Genomic DNA, 6,715 nt, shown 5'->3' with positions numbered 1-6,715 from the left:
AAGAAAACACATGAACTTATTTCTTACTCTGTGTTATAAATTTGCAGTTAATTTCTATTTGTCCAAAACAAAAACATTTTAGAAACCAGAAAAAAATTCTGAAATTGAACTCTGATCCTGAGTGTTAGTAGCAGGGTTTTAATAGTTTTGCAGTTTTCATTAGTTTTTATTTTTATTTCGTTTTGACTTCAGATTTTCAATTTTATATTAGTTTTAATTAGTTCTTACCAATTGTTTGCTAGTTTAGTTTAGTTTTTATTTTTTTGAAAATCCTTAGTTTCAGTTTAGTTTTGATTAGTTTCAGTTATAGTTTTAGTTGTGTTTGCAATAATTAAGTGTAACAAAATCCCAGTTTCATCATATCAGTCATGCTCTTCCGCTTATCCTTGGGTATGTTGCTATTCCAGCTACCATACCCTGCACCCTGGACATGTCGCCTGTCTGTCGCAGGGCTAACACGCAGAGACAGACAACTCACATTCCCACCTATGGGTTCTTTAAATAAATAAATAAAGGCAGATGAACAACCATTGATACCAGGCAACTATAAAACGTATATCTTGGCCCCAATGAGACTATTAACTCTTGCAGCACCGGGTGTTAAGGCAATTGACTCACACAGTTATGTAGATATCCCAGTCCTGTTATCTCGGGATGCATCACGCTGCCTTGCCTGGGGTTAGCTTCTGTTTCTGGGGATGAGGGTTGAGTGCGCTCCCTTACCTTCTCCAGGTAAGCTAGGTTAGCCTTCTTGTGTGAGCTTTTCAAGTGCACTTTAAGGTTTATGGGATTTTTTTCCCTTTAGAAATGTCCCTCATAATTTGTCTTGTTCCACTACAAGACACTTGCTTTATCCAAAACACAGTCATATTCAAAGTAATCCCAAATTGGACTCTGGCGCTTTCTCCAGACTTTTCCTGACATGATTCTGCGCGTGGACGGAGCAGCAACACAGACGACTCGACTAACGTACTTGCCACCTGCTGGCATAATGAGACACAGCAAGAAAAAAACCTGGAAACTAAACTTCATTTTTACCCTTGACTATTGTATGACACGCACACATCAACGAAAACTAAACACATTTTTGCTATAAATTCAGTTAATTTTAGTTAGTTTTGTGAACACTCATTACAGTTTTAGTTAGTTTTCCTTTTTTTGTTTTCATTTTTATTTCCGTTAACGAAAATGTTTTTTCACTTCTAGTTTTCGTTATTTCGTTAGTTTTTGTTAACGATAATAACCTTGGTTAGTAGTGTTGTGATCAGTGTAAGCTCATAGTCAAAAAAGTAATGTATTACACATATTACCCAGAACACTTTTCTTAAAAGTAATGCAGTAAATTACTCCAAGGAGAAAATAATTAATTATACTGCTATTAACATTATTTTCATCTTATTCTGTAAAATGACCTGAAACAAACTCTTTCATAATTACCATTTAAAAGTATAAACTGAGGCTACAGTCCCACACAGCAACACAAATCCCTATCGCGACAAGGACACACATATGATCTTTCTCTTAGTATTTAGGTATGAACACAAAGCTGACAGTACAAGCAAAGATGAAAACCAGCACAAAGATCGCCACAGTGATTCTAGAATTCAGAGAAAAAAGTACGCATTGTTTCACGATTTATGAGATGGAGCATTAGTTGTATATTCATAGAGTTTATTATTTAAGTGTAGCTCCTGACCTGATGCTTCCTAGTACAGTTTGCCCTTGTCGAGTTTGAGTGTATTAGCTAGTTCCAGTTTTATTTGTCCTACTTTATTTATTCTTGTGGTATTGTGTTTAGTTCCCTTCCTGTTTCCACTCTCTGTATTTGCAGTGTATTTATAACCTTACCCTTTCTTTGATTTGTATTAGAGTATTTTGTATGAGTATACTACCCAAAGAGCTTTGTTTGTCTAATTAACATGGAAATCAAAAATCACATCATTTAGTGGTCATTAAAGTGTGATCAGATTTATTTATTTATCACATTTAATATATTTAACTTATTGATGATGATTTATCTCATAAATTGTGAAACAATGCTGACTTTTTTTCTTGGAATTCTGGATGAAAAAAAGACGTCCCCACTTTTTGTTTTGTTTTTTCCAATGTCTCCAGTTCTCTTTCGTACATAAGCTGGTTTTAAAAGTAAAAAAATTCTAAAAAGTTCTAAATCATTAGTTTCAGCCTATCTGAATAAAAGACTGAATATAACATGTTCTAATATGTATTATAATATGTAATATGTATTCTCTCAATAGAGAACGCAGGACATAATGTTCAGAGTGAAAATATAGCGGATTGTTATTGTTACTTATTTATTACATCATTATTAGAAGAAAATTAGCCTTTTCTCTTACAATTGTAAAAGAAAACAACAAACAAAACAAAATATGTACATACGTATACAAATACATATACGTAACAATTACACATCAGTCATATAAAAAGGTTCTGTTCAAAACGAAGGTGTTTCATACTGGCTTTGGCCAAACAAACAAGCAGTGTCTTTGCATGTTTTATGTACTTGCACACATGTATCCCATAGTCCTTAATTATGAGTCTGTTTGCATTAGTATGTTTAATATACTCATCTTAAGGATATAATAAAAGGATATGATAATATTCACTTGATAAGAAATATACACAATGTTGATGTTCTTTTAAATACATAATGAATATGTTTAAAGTATACTGTACTGGAAGTTTAGCCTTTTAATAATCAATTAAACATAAATACGTGGCAATATGAAGTAATGTACTTGTGTGTGCTGTATATCCTTCATTTACATCTGCATCCTACTAGAACATCTCTCATTCAATATATCAAGACTGGAGATCACACTACTGATTTCAGTTCATTTAATATGTGAGTGCACAGATTCATTCTCAACTGGACATAAATGATGATCAAAGGTTGTATATATGATGAATTCATCAAATCCTAGCCATATCACAGAATTTAAGGCCTTTATAATCACAGAGCATACAGAGAAAAGTACTAAACTGATTCAATTTCAGCTTTCATTTTTCATGATGTATATTGTATTAATAATTAAATTTCATTATCTGTAACTTTACCACACATGTGCCACACAGGTGTAGATACTGTAGGTTCAGTGAATGCTTAAATTGCACTGATTAGAATATACTGGACATTCAAAGCTAAGATTCAGCGCACTCAACTGGACATTTGTGCACTCACATATTAAATGAACTGAAATCAGTAGTGTGATCTCCAGTCTTGATATACTGAATGAGAGAACTGACAGCTGTTATTTTAATCAGCCTGTCTCAGTTGTTTTAACTCTTAAGTATCACAAAGTAATGTGGTAACATCTGGACTGACGAGTTTACTGTCAGCATTTTAATCGCTAGTTTAAAGGCTGTAGGTTGCAGCCATTGCTCTAACACTGTATAAATGTAACAGGCCTCAGTGCTGGTTCTAACAGTCTGAGCTGCTTCCAGCTTTATTTGTGAAGAGCAAAGCAGCTTACAAAACACATAGCTAGCTCGTACAGCTGCGACGTAAAATTTTCATAAACTAAGATGACCTTAAAATAACGGGGCTACGTGCGGTGATGCTAGCGTTAGCCATGTTAGCACGTTACCTTCAACAGGTGGTCAGACTGCGAAAACAGGCACTCAGTCAGAGGTTGCGCTCTCCGTTTCGCTGCAGGGTCCCTTCATTCTTCACATATCTGTGTCGAGCCGAGTGTAAATCCTGAGGCTGAACGGCCTTTGTACAAGAACACACGCTTCTTAGCAGGGCGAAGCTATGAGCTAGAAAAATCCAGGCAGACAGCCTGTGTCTGACCAACCAATCAGAGAGCTCCTTACATCCCACGGTGTGGCTAATTTGAATAGCCTCCAGGAAGTTGTTAATCGAAGAGCTAATCCAGCACCTAATCCCGGAGCGAACAGGAAAGGGAAATGGATTTTGAACTGCAGTTTATTAAAGTGCAATTGGAAAAAGGATTTTGAACTGCAGTTTATTAAATTGCAAGTGGAAAAAGGATTTTCAACTGCAGTTTATTAAAGTGCAAATGGAAAAAAGATTTTGAAATGCAGTTTATTAAATTGCAATTGGAAAAAGGATTTTGAAATGCAATTGGAAAAAGGATTTTGAAATGCAGTTTATTAAATTGGAATTCAAAAATGAATTTACAAATGCAGAATTTATTCTACAATTCATTATTTAAGCACAGAATTCTTTATTTCGATGCGCGTGGCTCTTGTGGTCCTCCATACTATAGATATGTATTTTGCCTGGCAAGGCTTTCAGAACTGCGGAGACGAAGATATACCCGTCGCAAGAGTTCAAAAGAATGGAATTTAATACTATCCAGCACAGTGGTGAGCCCATAATATGTTCTATTTGCATGTGTTTTTCATGGTTTCTTACTCACACCATCATATATCATGACATATATTCCATCTGTAAGATAAACAGAGTTAGAATTAGAATTCATTCAGATTTACCTGCTTAGAGCCTCGTCACATGATGCTGATGTAGACACAGTACAAGTGGCTATTCATCACCATGACAAAGAAATTTTACCTGAACCCCAAATCTGCCATTAGCCACATTTGTTCACACCCTACCAAGTTGTGATCACAGATATTTCCAATTTAACCTTCATAATGAAAACAAGTTGCTAATAAAAGTTGCTATAATTTAAGTTCATTTGTTTATCCATTTTCTTCTTATTCAATTCAGGATTGTAGGGAGGCTAGTATTCCAATCCTTAAATACATCAAGGTGACGAATTCATGGAATGTAGGTGTGACGGCCAGGATGGGAAAGAGCCAGTCCATCTCTCCACCTAAGAAAGAGGCAAGAGAGATAAAACAAAAGGAAATAAAACCAGCCTGTCTAGAAAAGTCTATTCATTTTACAGACAAGCCGCTCATAAAATTTTCATACTAGCTCTCACAATGGAATTATCTTGTTATTATTAAACCACCAGCTTCTACCTGAATATAAAAACGTATAGGCAATTAATTTAGGTAAAAATCAGATAACTGCAAAGGTAAACAGCTAAAGGTAATATGTCTATCTGCCAGGTCATTTTTATTATAACTGCTTCATATTTTAATGTTGTTGAAACAACAACATTGTTTCAACAACTAGTTGATGTTTTCAACATCAACTAGTTGCACTGCTTGTCACAGGAGTCACTTTTGCTTCCAGCAGGATGCAAGGGGCTGAGTACTACTCCAGGCTTTTTTGGTTTTGTTTTTACTTCAGCATAATGTGTCATTAATTCATTTTAATATGGCATTCTGTAAAAATACAGTACAGTGTACTGTATAAATATGAAGGAATTTTCTCTGTTAGTTATCTACAGGTATTGTATTTCTTAAATATTGCATTGAGGTAGCAAACCCTGAAAGGAGGCAAAAGTAAGAGGGAGGCCAGCCATTGCACTGACAAGCTTCATTTTAGTGGTAAATATTAAAGCTTTTATTAAAATAACGTTTTTCAAAAGACTCAGTGTTTTTATTTAGAAATAATTGTTAATATCTTTGTTAACTGGATCTGCCAGATAAGTCTGGAATATTTTGCTGTCTCTTTTTGAAAATAATCATGATTTAAGTTTAATATGACTTAATCTTTCCATTCTAGCCAATACTACAATTTTTTTATTGTTTATGATGCCACTAGTTTTAGCCGTGAGAGGCTGGTGTTCAGTCATTTTAGCATACAACTCAGAGTAGCATACATTGAATTAATTCGCGTATGCATTGTACAATAATTTCACCATGTCAATAGGAGCTATCAGTTCGGCATACAGATGACAGACAGTAAGTAAATTATGTTTATTTTAATATCAGCACATTCTTCTTTGACTTGACAGAACACTGGATAAAGCACAGTATTCATAAATACTATAATTAGCTGCCTGCTTCTCTCTGGGCTTTAAACAGCTGTGACTGCTAGCCGGCTAATGAGCTAAAGTCAGTGTTGTAGATCAGTGTTTCCCAACCACTTGTTGTGCCGTGAGAAATGATCAGATGTGCCGTGGAACATTACCTGGTTCCACCTCATTAGTACTCTAAGCCAGTGGTTCTCAAACTTTTCACAGTGAGTACCACCTTATAAAATATATGGCTCTTGAAGTACCACCCTTATGACCGACATTAAAGTACAGTAGTACTGGCCTATTTAACACCACAAACAGTTTACACAGACAATTTTATTCCATATATAAATGTTATTTATTTTAACTGTCATAAACAGGATGTGACAAGTGATAATAATAACAACTGTACTGCATATAAATATTCACAGCAGGTGGGATTATCCTGGTGAACCCTGCTTCTGGGTCAAAATTACTCTGCATTTATTAAGGCTGTTGTTGTTTTTTTGTTGTTTTAAAAAAAACATGTTTTAATGCTTTGTATTTTGTTCTATTTAATCTGAACAAGCTCCTAAAAAAGTTAGTGATCACTGTCGGTGTTGGGTCTGCGCTTCCACAGGCCCTGCTGGTTTAGAAACTTATTCCCGTTAACGACAAGGAAGCAAGACAATCATCTTTAACCAGTTTTTACTTGCTAGCAAGGGAGGCTGGTCGGAACCAGGCTCTTGGAGCTGAACGCTCCTCACCTGTCTCCTAGCCAACTTCAAATAAACAGCCTTCCTTGCCACCTTTTATTGAAAACAGTTACAGTACACACAAGCACCACCCATTGTAAAAAAAACCCTATGGTTCTA

The sequence above is a fragment of the Pelmatolapia mariae genome, linkage group LG8 (genome assembly GCF_036321145.2).
Source record: "Pelmatolapia mariae isolate MD_Pm_ZW linkage group LG8, Pm_UMD_F_2, whole genome shotgun sequence".
In the NCBI taxonomy this organism is placed as follows: domain Eukaryota; kingdom Metazoa; phylum Chordata; class Actinopteri; order Cichliformes; family Cichlidae; genus Pelmatolapia; species Pelmatolapia mariae.
Note: the sequence above shows the minus strand (reverse complement) of the source record.